Here is a 19,435-nt window from a genome sequence, read left to right as displayed (position 1 = left end):
ATTATCCTGATTGGCTAAGATGTGAATTCAAAAGTCAGAAGTAAATACTAACAGGTCCCTGGAAACTAACACCGAGTCTTAACTTGATTTCTATCAACTTTGCAGACTTGTAGTTATAGAAAATTATTGACCAAATTTAAGATAGTTTACTATTGACACTCATTTGTTGAGCTTAGCAGGTATGTAATTGAAGGTATGTAATTCATTATTAGTGTATAATATATTTCAGTAATTTTATTTTTTAGACTCTTCCATATATTTTGCTGCTTCAATAATGTATAATTTGAAAAACAATATGCATACATCAAGCATGTTTTCTCTCATTTTAATATGATTCTCAGAAGAACCCTATTTTTAAAATGATACAGCCAAAACTAGAAGGAGAAACCCTATCAAATATAATCTGAAGCAAGTGAAAACTACAACCCATCACCGTGTAAATATGAGTCAAAATCTTTTGGGAGAGTTTTTTGGTTTTTTATTCCAAAGAGATAACCATACATTTAACTCATTACCAGGAAGGTCAAAGGTAAATAATATTATTTTCTATGTGTCTGACTTAGCATATATGTTATGAAAAAGAGCAACAATGAAGACCTAACCACATTATTTTTCTGTCCTGAAGGCACACAGCCACCAAATACAGGCCTGATCTGGACACGTGAGAAAATTTTAACTTAAAGGAATACAGTAGGATTTTAGTATTGATTGCCATCTTACAAGGGACAATCTTAATTTTTAAGTAAAGTTTGTTATTTTAAGACCTTATCCAAACGTGAGCAAAAATTCATGAGACCTGGCTAAACTCTCATACAAGGCAGGCAACTTCTCCACTGAATAAATATTGGAAAGAGAATAGGATCAAATTATAGTTGGGCCTTTATTATGACATAATTATGCTTGTTCAATGCTATCTTTTTAGTAAAAGCAAGTATATTTTATTTCAGCTATTTAACTGTATCTATGCCAATGAATATATCCATGGATTTTATGGACAAATTGATTTTCTTTCAAACAGCATAGTTTTCATTAAATATTTCATTTTGTCTCATTACTTACTTTGCAGTTTGATTAGATTCATTACAGCACTGCTACTTAAAAATATTTTTTTATCCAAAGAATTACTCATGAGAAAAAATACAAAAGAATTGTAAAATATTTACCAAAATATCTTAATTCTTTATTGTAATCTAAATGCTCTCTAGGAATTAGAACTTTGCAGAAATGAGTGTAGTAATTTTACTAATAAATAGAGGAAGTTATTTAATATAAAATGAGAGATTCATCTTTGTATTGCAGAGATGAAGACATTTAAAGTGTCTCATGTTATAGCATAAAGGCAGGAAGCCTAGAGTCTGACACAAAGTCTGGCATAAGACTGGGCAACCACTAAATATTTCTTCATAATCTTGACTTTGACTCTGGGCAACTTGCTTAATCTCTCAGTGACTCATCTTTCTTATCACTAAATGTATTTGTGTGACATTCTTTCTTTGAGAATAACCATACAGTATCCTTAATTCTATTCCTTTGCAGTTGCTTTTGTGTTAGTTGAAGGGAGTTAATATTCAGGTGTTTAATTTTGTCACTACACAGTTTACAAAAGGAAAATACCTTCGACTCTGCTGTATGTAACTGAGACAGATTTATGGTTTATGAAATTAAAGTCAGTGTTTTGGAGCTAACATTGATATAGTGTCAACCTAATTTAATTAAACCCAGAACTAGCGTGCTGGCTTTTGTTTATCTAATTATATACCATTCTAAAGAGTTCATATTCACTGCGGGCAGAACACACTGGCAGATTAAGTGCAATAATAGAACTGCTTTGTCTGATGGTGTCCATCTGTTCCATGACTCCTATGATTTTCATTCCTGGAATATTATACTAAAATACAATATCGATAGTACTCTAAAGTTAAGACATCTTTTTTCTGATGCACATTATAGTAAACATTATATACTAATTGTTAATGCATTTTCCTTTCTAAATGTTATTAAACTGTAATAGAGTATGACTGTCTTCAAAAAGTTCAGATATTGTCATCAATCCTCTTCAGAAGGGAGATGCATCTACGCAACTGAAAATACAATACAAATATAACTATACGAAACCCTACGTTGTTTAAAAAATGATGCATATTTTTCCTATAAGACTCATCCTACTGAATTGAATACATCATTTCTCATACCTACACGTTTTTACACAGTCAGCTATTATTCTGCCCAAAATGCAGTCCATTTGTCCTCTCCACCTCATCAGCATTTCCCACCGGGCTGACTCTGAGGAATACTTTAAGGTTGACGCAAGCATCACCATCTACCTCTTCCCATTTCAGATTGACCTCGCTGCTGCTCATCTGTGCTCCCAATCCATTATACTCTTGTCTCAATCATGTACTACACTATATAAAAATACCTGATTTAGCGAATTATATTTTCGTAATTTGACAAACTCTTTCAGTGCAGGACCCGCGTCTCATTCATTTTTATACCTTAGCACTTACAACAATCTTTGCCTTAGTAGTAGACTCTCTTTTAATGTGTGTGAAAGGATGAACAAATGAATCAGCAAAGATTTTCGTGATTGGTTCATCAAGTCTCAGTAGCCACATTTGGGAAATATCGCATGAACTTTAGCATCGTGAGCTGAGAGTCAAAGTCTCTCCTAGATGGATTTAACTTTTATGACATCAAAATTTGATCCACTTTAAACCTTTTCGCTCACTTAACTTGAAAAAGAACACGGCCTTCTTTTATGATTTAACCTAATTCTGTTATGTTCCTTTGAGCTACTTTTCTCTACATGCTACTTGTTTTAAAGGGAAAGCAAAGTTAATATGTTTTTAAAACTTCATGGAAAGTAAGTCCTATGTGAATTGAAAATACAAATAGAAATATGCAATTTGAGCTAAATTCTCGCTCAAATAGACTTAAATTTTATTTATTTTATATTTTAAAACTATTACAAAGGATTAAACTTTACTTCTAGCTCAATTAATATATTGAATTAGTACCTATGTTTTTGAAATGTACAAATTTATTATACACTTAAATTAGTACAAGTTTTAAAAAATGCATTGCATCAAGAATTATTAAATAATTAATACTTATTTTATATAAGTAATATATACTATATTTTAATTTCTATATAATTTGCATGAAACATCATGTGTAATAATATATACCTGGGGGGGAAAAAACCTCATTAAAACTAGTTTATATATGGTAGCTTGCTTTGCAATAAAATCCAACATTATTGCTGCTAAAAAAAATATCTTGGCAATTTTATTGTTATTAGTGTTATAAATATTACATATCAGGAGTTCTTATAGTAAAAAGTGTTATGTATGCAGCATTGCAGGTCCATACACACCCTGCATTGAAAATATATAGTATATGAACATTCATGTTTGTACAGCAAATTAAGAAGTACCTGGCTAATGAGAGGATTTTTTGCGTTAGAATCTATTTCATGCCTAACTCACTTCCATAGTGCCTTTACTTAAATTTAAGAAAAATGTCTTACACAAAAATTTCAGAAATTCATCTATTATATCATACAGATATATCATTATACATAGCCAAGGGGATTCATCCAGAATGAAATTATTTTATAGCTTACAAATAAATACAAATTAGAAGAATAGAATGTATTTTCAGTCATAACCTAAAGAAATGAAAACTTCTGCACATAACTGTAAAATTAAGCTACATGTGTTGATTTTTTTAAAAAGTCTACTTAATCAGACATGAGAATTAGCTCTTTTTAAAACATATTTTAATTTCAGAGTTCCGATAAATCACAAGAAAGTCTTAATTGAAGCCTGGAAAATATCAAGTGTATCTTCTCCTTTCAAAACAATTTGGTTTCATGTAAATTTTAGATGGTGGATAGACTGTGAAGGTATATTCCAATATCAGGCCCTTGATATCTACCTATTTATTTTGATCACAGGAAGAAAAAATATGGATAAATTAGAGTTAGATCTATGCCTGTTTTTCTATCTAAAAATATAACTTCCATATATAATGTTTTAAAACTCCATTTTTCTAGTAAGAAAAACCATGCAAGTGTATTGTCGTGTTAGGAAATACGAATAAGCAAAATGAATACAGCAAATATTCCTGTAAACTTCAACATCTGAAAAGCCTCTGTTAACCCTCCTAAACAAGTAGGAGGCTGCTTTGCTTTCTGTTTTCCCTTTTTTACTTACACAAGAAAATTTAGAAGATGAAATATACCAAACCCCTAACACCACACGAACGATTTAATTATTGTCCATGTTTCAGTGTTTTTTCTTTTACATTATTTTCCTATTTCGCAAATAGTTTACGTTTGCAATAATAGCCCCCGATATTGTATTTTTATATTTTACAATGATAAGAATTTCTAAGCACTTGTCAGTTTCCACATTAAATTAGCAAAAATACTTCAGTAGCTATTACCATAAAATACCTGAGATAATCATAGACGAAAAATAGGAAAAGTTTGAAAGCGTGAGATCATATGGCTCTAAGATAAGATGCAATATATGCCATTGTATTTATTAGGAGATAGTCATAATTTAGAATGAAATAGTACCCTTAGTTATATCATATAATGAGTTATAGACTAAATAAGATGAGAATGGAAATTTTTAGATGAGTTTTATTGAAGAACGGCTGAAACAATTGAGATTAGATCAACTATTCTGTCACAAGTTTGGGATTATCAGATATGCTTTACCAATTTACAAACTACGTAACACTGAATACTTCACAACAAAGTGCGTGACACCAATACGGATGCTTGTAAAGTAAAAAAAAAATAAATAAATAAACCTAAGATTGAAGATATAGTGCCTGCATACAAAAACTTGAAGTGGACATGATAGGTTTTTCAGGATATATTTTTGTTGTCACTCAGGAATAAAACAGAGTCAGGAAAGCAGGAATGTCTAGGAAGATGCCTTGTGGCAAAGACCATTTATCCTCAGTTTGGAAACAGCTCTTTGTAATTGACTCAGTCCTTGCTCTGCCATCATCTCCTGGATAGCAACAAGTTGAGCCATGTGTCACCTCATATAAAGTACAATCAGAGGGATGTGGTTGGCCAAAAAGCTACAGTGGTTTCAAATCAGAATCTGCAAATAATCCACAAATCCCTATGATTTCACTCTGAAATTACCAAGGGCACCGTATGGATAAAACAAGTCCAGGCAATATATGAGATAGAATTGGGAAATCCTGAAAAATATGAATTCAGTCATTTCTATTCAGGAGACTATGCTTCTTTTTCAAAACAGGTTCCTGTAACCATCCTGACCATGTGCCAAATAATCGGCCTCCCCTCGTTTGTCATTCTGCTGCAGGTGCATTTCCTCAGAAAGGCCATGAGCTTAAGTATTATCATTCACACAGAGATCAATTTCTTCTGACAGCAAAGTGTTGCAGGCACAGATTTGCATTTGCCATGTGGTAATTTAAAAAATTCTACAAATTGGAGATTTTGAGTGCCCTTGCTACTTCTTTTCCTACCTTTTATGCTTCTTGCTCCTAAAAACAAACAAATAGACAAAAAAAAAAAACTTTGCTCAATTCTTTTTTATTACACATTATAGTTATATTTATTTTGTAAAATTTTTTGAGGTTTATAAAATATTTCCCAACTCAAGTTGAGTTCTGCCTCATGAGTGATGACCAAGGATTTACTGACTGGTCATGGTTAATCAAAGAATTAGACAAATGTATTTAGTTCATTCAAGCAAATAGTTATTGCATACCTACTAGGTATAAGGTATTGTTATAGATGCAATAGAATGTGGAGGTGCCTCAGATGTCAGCAGTCTTATTGCTTTGGGGCACCTATGGTCACATTAACATAAATGCTCAAATTTCCAACAGGAATTACACCACTCCCAGACCCTTAGCCCTTCTGAAAAATGCCCCAATGAAATATTTCTCGCAAGCCCAGAGAGGCTAAAGTATCCAACCATGAGTCCAATCCTGCTATTCCTGTTACTGTCCTCCTACTTGAAGCCATGGGTCTCTGCCCTGTCTGTGATCTGGGCTGTGCTGCAAGAGTGGTGTTCAATGTCAACTTTCACTTAAATCAGCTTTGACCCCGTCTCACATGTTTCCTTCTGAATCACTTCCTTCAGTTTCTGCCTCTCTAGACTTTCCCCCTGCAGAGTCAACAAAAAGAGAAGCAAACACAAACCAACCAAATGTATTTCATCTTTTTATTATCCTTAGTAGTTTCTTTATTTCGTAAGGCTATTTTATTTTACTTTTTAATTAATTTATTTTTAAATGTTTGCTTATTTATTTTGTGAAAAGGAGAGAGAGAGAGAGAGAGAGGGAGACAGGAAGGGCAGAAAGAGAGGGAGAGAGAGAGAGAGAGAGAGAGAGAGAGAGAGAGCGAGCCCCAAGCAGGCTTAACACGGTTATGGCAGAGCCCAATACAGGGCTCCACCTCAGGAATTGGGAGATCAAGAGTCAGACGTTTAACCAACTGAGCCACCCAGGCACCCCCTTCATGAGGCTATTATATTAAATTCTATTCTCTCCTTCCAGATAAAAACAATAATCTGTACATTTTACAAAGATAAATAGATGTAAACTTCAGTACTTCATTCGTCACTGCCTGAATTTTCTTCAGGTTTAATGAAGCCCCTCCCACTAAACAAAAAGAATGTAGTGGTATACAGGGCAGGTGATGGGCGTTACTAGATGCTTGCATGATGTGATTCTTAAAGTAAAATGTAAGTAACTTGTTTTGGAGATTAAAAACACAAAGGAGGAAATGTTTAGTTCTAATCCTAAGAGTCAAATAAGATTTGGCACTGGAGATAGCATTGAAGTTGAAGATGGAAGAATGAGTCAGGTTTAAGGTTAAGAGGGGAAAGTGGAGTGGTTAGCGTGGTTCATTCAGGTTACAGTACAAAGGACACAGAGAAGTAAAACACATATAGCCCCAAATTTCTGAATGTTCCCTGGGAACAAATTTCTGAATGTTCCCTCATCTGAAAGCAGATGAGTGAAGGGGAAAACAGTCATGTGAAGACAGTTATATAGATCCAGATTGTGATGACTAAGATGCTTTGAATTCTATACCAAATATTGTGAATTTTCTCAGGTGGGTAATTAGGAAGATCATCAGGAATTCTGAATAGAATCATTTATTTATGCTTCAAGTAATAGAAGAAAGCTTGACTGAAAGAAGAATTAGGATATTTATTAACTCACATAACAGGAAGGCTTAGAGACAGAGTGGATCTAGGGATAGTAAATTCAATTGTTCACTCTACTTCTTTGCAATTCTTTCTCCTCCATTACTTTTGTGTGAATTAATTTCAAGCATCACATTCACAAGTTAACGGTGTCCAAAAGTAAGGGCTAAAGTTATTATTTATTTTTCATGGTTTTTTTTTGACAAGGACTTTGCCTAGAAATTTTAGCCAGTAGATTCCTTCTGTGTCAATATCCAAAATCCTTCCATAAGCCTATTTAGAAAATGATCACTGATTATGGGAATGGAATTACCAATTCCTATGCGAAATATAATTCCCAGTTTCCCCAAAATGGGATTTACTCCATATAGGATCAAAATCAGGATTGTATTAGCAAGGAAGGAATTGGAGAAAGGATAGATAGCCGAGTATGGCAAAGAAATAAGAAGATGAAATTCTGCATTTTTGACATCAATTATGCAAGTAGAGTCTGGGATAGGTTAGAGGGTGTAAAGACAAGAAGCAAAGAAATCACAGGAGTTTAGTGCAATAACAATGTAAGAAATAACGGAAATTTAAACTAAGGCATGGAACCAATATAAAAAGGAGCAGAGAGGTTGGTTAAAGAATTTCAAACAACAACAACAACAACAACAACAACAACAACAACACAGACGTCACTAACGGTTTCTTCTGTATAAAGAGCAAGGGAAAAACAAAAGACAATTCTAGGGTTGAAATGGAAATTTAGCATTAACAGCTGAGCTGATAAAGACAACAAGAGTAGAATAGGGTGAAATGGTTGCTCTTCACATGGTAATGTGCTTTACCTTGACAAAATAAATAATGAGTCTATTCTTTTCTATTTATGTAGAAAAATATAGCCATAGACTGTACTGATTAAGAACTTCTAAGTTCTGGACATGAAATTTTCCTGTAGAAGTTAATTTACTCTTTATTTATATATTGTCTTTTTTTTATTAAATTTTTTTAACGTTTTTTTTATTTATTTTTGAGACAGAGAGAGACAGAGCATGAATGGGGGAGGGGCAGAGAGAGAGGGAGACACAGAATCGGAAGCAGGCTCCAGGCTCTGAGCCATCAGCCCAGAGCCCGACGCAGGGCTCGAACTCACAGACTGTGAGATCGTGACCTGAGCTGAAGTCGGACGCTTAACCGACTGAGCCACCCAGGCGCCCCTATAGTGTCTTTTTTTAATACCTCTTTAAATTCAATTCAAGGAATATTTTATGAATGATTATTTTAATTAAGGCTACTGATCATATAAACAGAGCTCTGACTCTTCTTAGGTATATAGTTTTAAAATACACTTTTGAATACTTATTATTTACCAAAAAGCTAATAGCTAGCAGTGCAAAAATAATGTAATTATGTCTGTGATATTCAAATTCAGTTTCAATTGATTAAAAAAATAATCAGACCCTATGTCAGCAGTACTGGAGAATTTTTTTTTATAAAGAACAAACTCCAAATGGTTTATTTCTATTTATTGTTTTAAATACATGTATTAATAATCAGCAACAAAGAATCACTATTTCAGTTAAGCCTTTATGAGTATAATTAATGAACATTCATGTAATTGTCTAATTTGAACTTATAATGCTCCAACCTACACCTAAATTTCATTATATTCCACATTGTGACTAGATTAGGAAGAAAATTCGTATATACTTGAACAGATCTTTATCAATTTTGAAGATTTATTATGTTGATTTGCCTTTTTTTTTTCCTTCTGTTCTTTATAGTTTCTCCCCTTCTTGGTCGTCATGGTCATTTCTCTTTCTCTCTTGTATAGCCTTTCATCTTTACATTCTAAAATATTTTGTGTAATTAAATTTTTTATATATGTAATGGTATGAATAAAATAAACTTTATATATTTAATAATCCCAATCCATATGTCTCTGGTCTTTTGAAAGACTTGCTGTGTATATGACTGAATAGCTGGTCAAAAAAGCCGTGTTTATTGTTAAGAGCCGTGTCTATTGTCCCACTATTGGGAAGAAAATAATCATGTGTCTTCTGTAAATTGCTAGTGTTAATAATAACTAGTTAAATATCTGAACATATTTAACCTGACTTAATCTTATCTGAACATAAAACAAAGTGTCGAATTTAAATTGCTTTTTTTACCTCCATAGCTCTATCTAAAACTTTGATGTATCATAAAACGACTTATAGACATTCACATTCTGTATTTATAAAAAGAATAAAAACACATAATCCTTTTTGGTCTGTATATATATGTGCATGTATATTAGAGAAAACATAAAACCACAGTTCTTATGAATCTCAATATGTACACAGGCAGTTTTAGAAAAAAATACAGTGTTATAGACACACTTATTATTTTGGTTCTGAAAAACACTGGTATGAATAATGGAATATTACCTAACATGCCACCTATATTCATATTTTTCCGACTGTCCTCAAAATGTCATTCATAGCTGTGTTTTTTTTTTATTTTCATTTTTTTGTAGAGGATCCAATTAAAACTCCTGTTTTGTGTTTAGTTTCCATGGTACTTTATTCTCCCTTCATCTAGAATAGTCCTCCCATCCTTTTTTTGTGTGTTAATATTTTTAAAGATTCCAACTTTATTATTCTCTAGGACACTTCTTACTCTGGCTTTGTCTAATAGTTTCTTCCTTGTTTGATTCAGGTTAAATATTTGTGGCAAGAATACTATGAATACTATCAGAATATAATTTCCTTGTGCTTAGGAGATACAAGCTAAATTATTTAAGTGTGAAATATTCTGGTATATGCAACTATGTTCAGATGGTTCATCAAAGAAAAAAAAATCTATGTGCATATATGTATATATCTGTATCTCTATATATCTAGAGAAAATCTGAGAAAAAGAGAATTAGATACAGAGCAAGAGGCAAAGCAAGCAGGATAATTGGCGAGTCTTGGTGAAGCGTATAATAATGAGGACTGAACTAGCCTTTCAACTTTCCAGTAAGTTTGAAACATTTCAAAATAAAAAGCTAGGGAAACAATTGGGGTGAGATAGTGAAAGGCATGTGATTTGGAGTTTATATACTAAAGTAGATAGCCATTCAGCTACTTGTGTGATTTTGGATAAATCATTGAAAGTATCTCAGCTCATAAATCCCAACTTTAAAATGGATATGAAAATACTGAGTTTATATGTTTTTTTAAAGATTAAAAATGATAACCAATACCAGAACTTTATACACACACACATGATAGCTAGATATTGAATACCAAGACAACCCAGATTCGTTTTGGACTGGAGTCCAATGGACTCTAATAACTTACTGAAAGAGCTAGGAAATGAATAAGGTGTATATTCATCATTTTGTAAAGTGACAGAAGTTTAAATTTGTTTGTTGTTCTATTAGAGAAATGACTTTTGCATAGTTCAAATGACCTTGGTGACTGTAAATAAAATGAAGTTCAAGGGTGAGTAGCACAGAGTTAATTAACTTAGGAAATCAATAAAAAACAAACCCACACAAATATAAGATGGATAAGGATTTTTATAGTACACAAAAGGTCATAGAGGGCATTAATGTAAACATGTGAATAATGCAGTGTTGAATTTAAATCAGGAAACCAATGTTAGGAGAGTAAGTGCTAATATTATAGCACTAGAGATCTTCTAACTTTAGATTGACTTCACAGTTGCCCTCAAACTAGAATGAGATCTAAGGAATTGATTTATTCCTTCTCTGGGGAGATATGTATGCAGCACTTTTTTTTTTTTTTAATCCTTCCAAGCCCTCTGTTAGTGTTGTAATATGAAACCAAATGAGATAACCATTCTTGCCTTCAAAGACCTTACAGTCAAGTGGAGCGGACATAGATAGGTAATGAGAATAGGCCTTCCCTTGTAGTAACTACTGGATTAGGTGCTCATTTTGAAGAAGCATCTAACCACTTCTTGGGGTATTGGGACAGTTTTGTGAAAGTAATAATATTTAAGTTGAGATAGAAATTTTAGTTTATATCATTTCAAATATGAAAGGGGAAAAATAAAACTATTCCTGATCTGAAAATATATGACTTGTAAGAGACTTGAGATTTCTTCACTTTTTTTTTTGTTTTTGTTTTTGTGTTTTTTTATAAGTTCTAGGTCAATAAATAGTAAGAAAATATACAGTGAAATATTTTTTTCTTCCTAATAAACTTTAGATTTGTATTTTTGTGGGGCAGAATTCTTGCTGCCTGATTTGGCTGGGGCTTTGTATTTGGAAAAAATTCACTACTGTATTGAGACTAAACTACACATTTTAATATTCAAAAGCTGAAGAGTCCTGGGTGCTGTTATCCAAGGTAAAGTTTTTGTTTTTATTCTACCTTGTCCTTGTCTTCTACTCTTCTTACTTTTCTTTTTAAAAAATATTAATTGGTTTCTTTTTCTATTCTTTTCTTCCCTTCCCTTCCCTTCCCTTCCCTTCCCTTCCCTTCCCTTCCCTTCCCTTCCTTTCCCTTCTCTTCCCTTCACTTGCATTCCCACCCCCCACTCTCCTCCCTTCCCCTCCCTTCCCTTTCCTTCCCTTGCTTTTAAAGTAAGGTCTGATGAGCAGGAACCAAGAATATTAGGGCTAAGAGATGCCATGATCATCAGTGGGCCTGAAGAGTTTTGGGGGTAAAGAAGCAACTAATGGAGTCAGAAACTGGTTACACAAGAAATGAGTAAACAAGTAAATGCATTAATGATAATGGGCATCAATTTCTCATTATATAGTGGAGGCCAATTGATATCTGTAGTATTGGATTGAACTTGGAGGCATTGGTGTGAACTTTGGATTTTTAACATATAGAAAGAAATATATAGAGAGATATCTATATGTTTATGTGCTTATATACATATATATTTCCTAGATTTGTCTTTTGAAAGGGCTAAGAAGCAATGACACCCGGGAGAAATTATTTCACCAAATATGTAGATCTTAAATACCATTTTCTACTCAAAGGCACCAGGGCTCTTAGAGTAATGACTGGTTATGGGGATGTGGCTGTGAAAGTCCAAGATGAACCAGGACTATCCTAATTTACAAGGCAGTTTGTAAAAAATTTGGGTTGTTGTCAAAACAAAACAAAACAAAAAAGTAGAAACCAACTTGAAGGGTTTTCACAGAGCAAATCTAGGACAATTTTGAGCTCTAAAATAAATAGTAATAATGGCGGATTATTACCTATTAAATAAAATAGAAACCCTTGGATCCCTACCGATATAAATGAATAAATATTAAATAAATGGAAGGAAGTGAAAACTCTCCCTTATGGAACAATGACAATTAAATGTAGAAAGAATGATGCATTAGAAAATCGCCCTTTGACAACCGTTATAAGAGTAATCGATTTAGACTAATATTGTCAACAGATGCTAACTAGAAAGTTTGTTGAGAATAGAATATTTTCAGTCTTAAAGTAGGCCCCCAAATACTTATCAATTACAAAGGGAAAAGTGTAACTTTGCAGGGATGGCTGAAGGCATCATCTTCACCAAATGGGACAAGTCAAAATTATTTTTGTAATATACCTAACAAAGTGCAGAATCTGAAAATGATCATAAAGAAATATGAAATAAACTAACTGGCCATACTCTTAAAGCATAAAGCTAAGATTTAGGAACAGTTCCAGATTGAAGGAGACAAAGGATATATGACCTTAAAAGTGAAACATATATTCTTGGAGTATAGTGTAGGTCAGAAAGAAAAAAAAAATTCTAAGGAGGAAATTATTGGGAAAGTTGTCAAAACTTGAGTGAGATATATATATTAAATGGGAATCTAGTTGGTGATATTGTTTTCCATGTTAATTTGCTGTTTGGGTGGTTGTACTAGGTTATGTAGAGAGTATCCTTGCAGGAAATTTCCACTAAAATTTTTAGAGGTGATGTGAAACTCTACTCTTTATGTGATACTCTATCTGCTCTATTCGTGTTCAAAAATATGTGATATGATATTGATCATAGTGATTTTTTTCAGTTCCTCAGTCCATATTTTCTTGAGTATAAAATTTAAACATTTTATCATGTATGATTTCCTCAAAACCTGATGCTTTTGAACTTTTCACCCCGTTATCCACCTTAATCCCACATAAACTTCTTGCTGCAACTGCTGTGAACATCTGGGATTCCACTGAGTAAGATATCCCTCACACCTCACACCGTGTCAATAGTTTTTCTTTTATGTACAACTTCCTCATCCTCTCCCCACACATCCTCATCCTGTCTTCACCTTGTGAATTCCTACTCTACTTTCAAGGCTTAGTTCAAGCATTACTTCCTTCAGGAGGCATCTCTTTATTCTCCGCCCTTGTGTTGTTTCTTTCCCCTATGTGCCCAACCTGTGGTTACCTCTGTGATAGCATTCATGGTCCTCTGTTTTAAATGAGTTTACTTGGCTGAGCTATTAGCAGTCTGCGAGCTTCTCTAAAGTTTTTTATCTCGGCTTCTATATTCAAACTTCATCTCTCCTAGCTATCCTTGCAACCTAGAATAGACACTCTAAATATGTTTCTTTTGGTACATTATTTAATTTATATGTATATGTAAACAGTAATCTCTTTGCCATTGGAAGAATTTTCTTTTGTCTGTATTTTCTGAACATAGCGACGGTTTTATATTTAAACCACGAGGTAGTATTACACAAGGTTACATCTAGAAAAAAAATGAAAAGTATGTGTCTATTCAAGCATGCTCCCAGATGAGATACCAAAGATAATTAATAAATGAAGATTTTATTTATCTAAAAACCATGTCTTCATTGAGCATGTATTGAGACTAAACTACACATTTTAATATTTTAAATATTTTTTTGCTTTTACAAAATTGTTTTGCTTTTACAAAATTGTGTGTTGTTTACAAAATTGCTATTGTTTTGCTTTTACAAAATTGTGTGTGAATTTTGATTTTTATTTGTTGTCACTGTCTGTGTGAAATTATACAATGTGGTAAAAAGTGAGGTTTCCTTTCCCATTTTTACTGGCTATCATCCATAAATTTGTACTGAAATACTTTGATTTTTTTATAACTAGAAAATGGGAATTTTGTAGTTTTACCCAAAACTAAAAACTCAGACTAAACAGAACATTCCAAAATTCATTTAAAATGGTTATGACGCAAATGCTGATAAAAATTCTTCATCATGCATATTATTTTCCCTCTTGTAAAGGTGATAATTAACTTTCGTTTTAGATATTTGATGTGACATTATAATTCTCATGGTAATGGATTTAAAAAGACTTTCAGTTCATACCCATGTTCTTAGAGGATTAGGAGTGTTTCATTGCTAGGCAACATTGTTGAGCGTTCTAGTTCTGCTGGAGATTTGTAACAGTCATACTCAACATTTTCAACTGCCGAATTGTTTTGTTTTGTTTTGTTTTTTTGTCCTAGTCTGTATTATGGGTGATTATTTTTACACTCTCCAATCCACACTATTTTTGGTTTAAAGTCCATTAAAACATAACATTTTCTCCCGTAGCTCTTTTTAATATATTGATTCCCTCTCATTACTAACCAAATATAAATATCTTAGCATCTTCATGGAGGTTTATTGTGTTCTAAATATTGAATTAGTAAAATTAGTAAAATTTTAGGAAGAATAAAGGAAGATGAGAGGAACTTTGCCTTCCCATCTTACCTCCCTTTAATGTTTCCTCTGGTCTTCCTTTTTGATTCCTAAAATTTTACTGTTACTATTTTAGGTCTTTCATGCCATTCCATCTTCTGTTTCACATGCACAGAACTAGTTGAGATGCATTTAAAAACATCAAATAAAATACAGAGCTTTTTTCATTGCTAATTCTTACTTTCTTCCTTAAACATGTGTGAGTACATGTGTTTGTATTTGTGTGTGTTCTAATATGATTACTGTCCTGAGATTCGAGGAAATTGAGATTGAGTTTTAGTTCTGAATCATTTCCTACATGTTATTTATATTCTTTACATCTTATTTTCTGAGATTTCAATATATGACTGATAAAATATGATTCATCTTTCTTACAAAATTGTCTCATTACATTGATGGCTATAAACTTATTGTAAAATGTAATCAGTTTTGATTGTGTACAGCAGTCATTACTTCGTTATGAATGACTAAGATTAGGAAAGCATAACATTGAGAATCACAAATCCCAAACATTCGATAATCCCCATAGTAGTCACCAGGCCAAGTTTCAGAGAGGCCTCCAGAATTTCAGCCCCATGCTCATTTGGATCCGATGTGTTCATTAAGCTTTTCCACGTTAAATTGCAAATTCATAGAAGTGGTCCACAAGCGAGCTCACCATGTCTGAGACTTAGTAGCAGATATCTGATTAAGTGTCTCTTCCATTTTCTTAACCAATTTGCAAGGATCTGCTTCAAGAAAAAATGTTCCACTATCTTACTAAATGAGTTAGATTCAAGTAAGAATTGTCATGGTGCCCTGGTAGGTATTTCTACCTTGTATTGTGAATCTATTCAAATATATTTTACTGTAAGCTTATTCTGATTAATTGTAAGATTGAGGCACCTGTTTCGGTGCAGATATAAAATTTCATTGATGCCAAATTTGTATGTTAAATCCCAAGTGATATTGCTTTCTTACTTTACATTAAAAAAATAAAGTAATATTTTATGAAGCGATAGTTTAGGAAAAGAAAGTGATTGCGTGAGGTAATGATAGGTAAAAAAAAATACTGGTAAAAATGTGTCTGTGTAAGCCTCATGTAAATCTACCTGTTATGTGGAGAATACCTAGGGGGGAATGGCCAGAAGTACAAGTAAAATTGCTAGACTTTGGGATTAAATACAAACGCATAGGGAAAATGATCCAAGCACTATTTATAGTCTACTTGTGCTATGCATTGTGATACATGCTTTCCTCAGAACAACCATTTGAGAAGGATTTATTTCTCTCAATTTGTGGAAGAAGGGAGTTTAGTCGTTTCTAAGTGTTCTGTCTGCGATTTGCCTTTTTAAAAATTTTTGGTATATATTGAACACAAAGAGAAAAAGGGCAAGAGGAAGCAAAATCCAGAGAATGGTATAAATGTATAATGTTTAGTGAGGATCTTAGTAAAAGTGTAAAGTTGGAGCCCTGAAGTCTTCTGATTAATAAAAGCTATATTTCAACACATCCATCAAAATTCACAAAAATATCACAAACATTTGAGGTAACGTTTAAGAGCAGAGTTGATAAGTGCAACCTAGAAAATTAAATTTAGGAAGTGATGTTAAACTAGATACTTACCTAATGTCTAATATAGATTTGTGGTAGACAAGAAGAACAGTGATTAAAACTAAGGGTATCATAATTGATTCCCTGAAACTTCTTTTGTATAAATTTGCCAGCTACTCTTTTTCAGCTGGTCTACTGAGACTAGTTTTCTTTATAGCTTCTTGTTTTGAAAAAGGAGAAAGTTCTTGTTCATGAAAAAAGTTAGCTGAGGGAAAATTACATATGCCCTGGGAATAAGTAAAATATGTCTTATTAAAGTTTGTAAAATGAAATGACTCTTATTAAGCAGTCCCTCCATAGATACACAGAAATAGTGAAAAGTGTGCTTTATTTCTAATAAATAAATGGTTAGGTAGTGTATGTGTGTATATGGAATTATTATATTTTAATGTAGACATTCAGCTTTTTTCATATTAGACCAATTATTTTTCTGCTCCTTTTCATATTCTGAGACCCAATTTCAGTATAGGGGAGTTGGAGTTTCACACACAATACCAAGCAATCCTCAAACATAAGCAGGGTATATGAGAGTCAACTCAGTTCTGACATTATCTATCTGGAGAGAGAATCAGATCCTGCAGGTAAAGGGCTCAGACCCACAAGACCACCCTCCACTTTAGACAACGGTTACAAGCTCAGGTTGTTACCTGTGCTTCTGGCCAACTGGCTACAAATTGGAGGTTCTAACGCCCACTTCCAACTCAAGAAGCCAAGTGGAATTTCAGCTTGTTACCTGTACATCTGGCTGAATGGCTATAAATCAGAGGTTCCCATAACTCCCTCTTCAGGTTTGATTAATTTGCTAAAACAGCTTACAGAAGTCCAGAAAACCTGTTTACTCTCTAGATTACCAATTTATTACAAAGGGTATGAAAGGATATGAGTCAATAGCTAGATGAAGCGATATATAAGATGAGGGTCCCAAACAAAGGAGTTTCTGTCTTCATTGAGCTTGGGACCCAGCATGGTGACACATGGAAACATTCTGGTTCCCAATGTGGAGGCTCTTCAAACCCTCTTCTTTGGAGATTTTATGGAGTCTTTATTATGTAGGCAAAACTGATTAACTTGCTGGCCATTAGTGATTGATTCAACTTCCCCTCTCCTCTCTCTTCCCCAGAAATCAGGGTATGGGACTGAAAGTTCCAACCCTTTATTCATTTTGGTTCCCTTGGCAACCAGCCCCTCTATCCTTAGGTGCTTTGCAAGTCACTTCATTAACATAAACCCAGTTGGGGTATAAAAGGCTTGTTATGAATAATAAGATATCCATTTCACCTCTATAACTCTGAAGCATTTTTTCAGGAACTTAGGGCAAGAGACCAAATATTATAACAAAACATGCTCCCATAGCTCTTATCACTCAGGAAGCTCCAAGGGTTCTGAGAGCTGTGAGCCAGGAACTATTAATGAAGGCCAAAAGTATATGAGAAATCTATTTTTGTTATCTGAATGACTAAGTATATGTATTTCTTATAAATCACAATATCACACTCCTTATACCACATCATTTGATATTTGAAAATATAGTATAATAATGGAGAAAAGATAATAGAGAAGCAGGAAAATAAATAATAGTTTATTTTAGAGTGTTAGAGCTGTATAAACAATATCCAAAATATCAAATATATTTGATTTAAACTATTAACTTAGTGGTATTACTTAAATGTTCTTTTATTTTTTATTATTATATATTTTTTTTTTTTAATTTTTTTTTTTCCAATGTTTTTTATTTATTTTTGGGACAGAGAGAGACAGAGCATGAACGGGGGAGGGGCAGAGAGAGAGGGAGACACAGAACCGGAAACAGGCTCCAGGCTCTGAGCCATCAGCCCAGAGCCTGACGCGGGGCTCGAACTCAGGGACCGCGAGATCGTGACCTGGCTGAAGTCGGACGCTTAACCGACTGCGCCACCCAGGCGCCCCTATTATTATATTTTTAATGTTTATTTATTTTGAGAGAAGGAGACAGAGAGAGAGAGAGAGCAGGGAAGGGGCAGAGGGAGAGAAGAAGAGCGAGAATTCCAAGCAGGTTCCATACTGTCAGCACAAAGCCCGATGCAGGGCTCGATCTCACAAACTTTGAGATCATGACCTGAGCCAAGATCAAGAATCAGATGCTTAACTGACTGAGCCACCCAATTGCCCCTAATAATGCTCTTTTAGAACTCCAATAATAAAATTATTTTCTAAGCCTTTATTTAATTTTTCAGGTTTAGGACGACAAGTTTTAAAAGCTATGCCTTGTGAATTACACTGTATTTTTGGTATCAGTATATATTTAATTTAAATTACCTTTGAGTCAATCTAAAAAATAAAATATTTACCTTTTGAAATTAAAATAAATATTAATCTACATGTTGATTAAGGAGAGAATTTTTTTTTTAATTTTTTTTAACGTTTTATTTATTTTTGAGACAGAGAGAGACAGAGCATGAACGGGGGAGGGGCAGAGAGAGAGGGAGACACAGAATCCGAAGCAGGCTCCAGGCTCTGAGCCGTCAGCCCAGAGCCCGACGCGGGGCTCGAACTCACGGACCGCCGAGATCATGACCTGAGCTGAAGTCGGACGCTCAACCGACTGAGCCACCCAGGCGCCCCAAGAATTTTGAACATTCCATACAATCCTCACCTTCCTTGAAGTGAAAATTATTCATTTGGAGTGACAACATTTATGGCAATAAAAGTTAGGGCCTGCAGACCACATTTTTACATTAATTGCCTTTGATGACTACACTCCATTTCTACATGATGTTCTAATGTAGCTTGTTATTGAGGAAGCTATCTAATTAAGTCCTATTTTAATCCATCACAAAAGATACAAATGAAAATTAGAAAATGTATCATAAAATAGTTAAATATATTCATGGCAAAGTGTGACATCTGCTAGGCAAGACAAAATGCTACACATAAAATACTAAAGATGTTAATTGAGGGGATATTTTAAGGTTTAACAGCTACAGTAAATTCCTAGGCAGGATACTTTCACAAACAA

At 33.5% G+C, this 19,435-nt stretch overlaps 1 protein-coding gene across 3 annotated transcripts in view; it reads left to right on the top strand.

The window, feature by feature from the left end:
- CCSER1 (coiled-coil serine rich protein 1) overlaps positions 1-19,435 on the top strand; it is a 1,309,738-nt gene that overhangs the window by 877,371 nt on the left and 412,932 nt on the right. The window lies entirely within an intron of this gene.

The sequence above is a fragment of the Neofelis nebulosa genome, chromosome 3, assembly GCF_028018385.1.
Source record: "Neofelis nebulosa isolate mNeoNeb1 chromosome 3, mNeoNeb1.pri, whole genome shotgun sequence".
NCBI lineage: Eukaryota > Metazoa > Chordata > Mammalia > Carnivora > Felidae > Neofelis > Neofelis nebulosa.
This window is presented reverse-complemented; position numbering and strand designations above follow the sequence as displayed.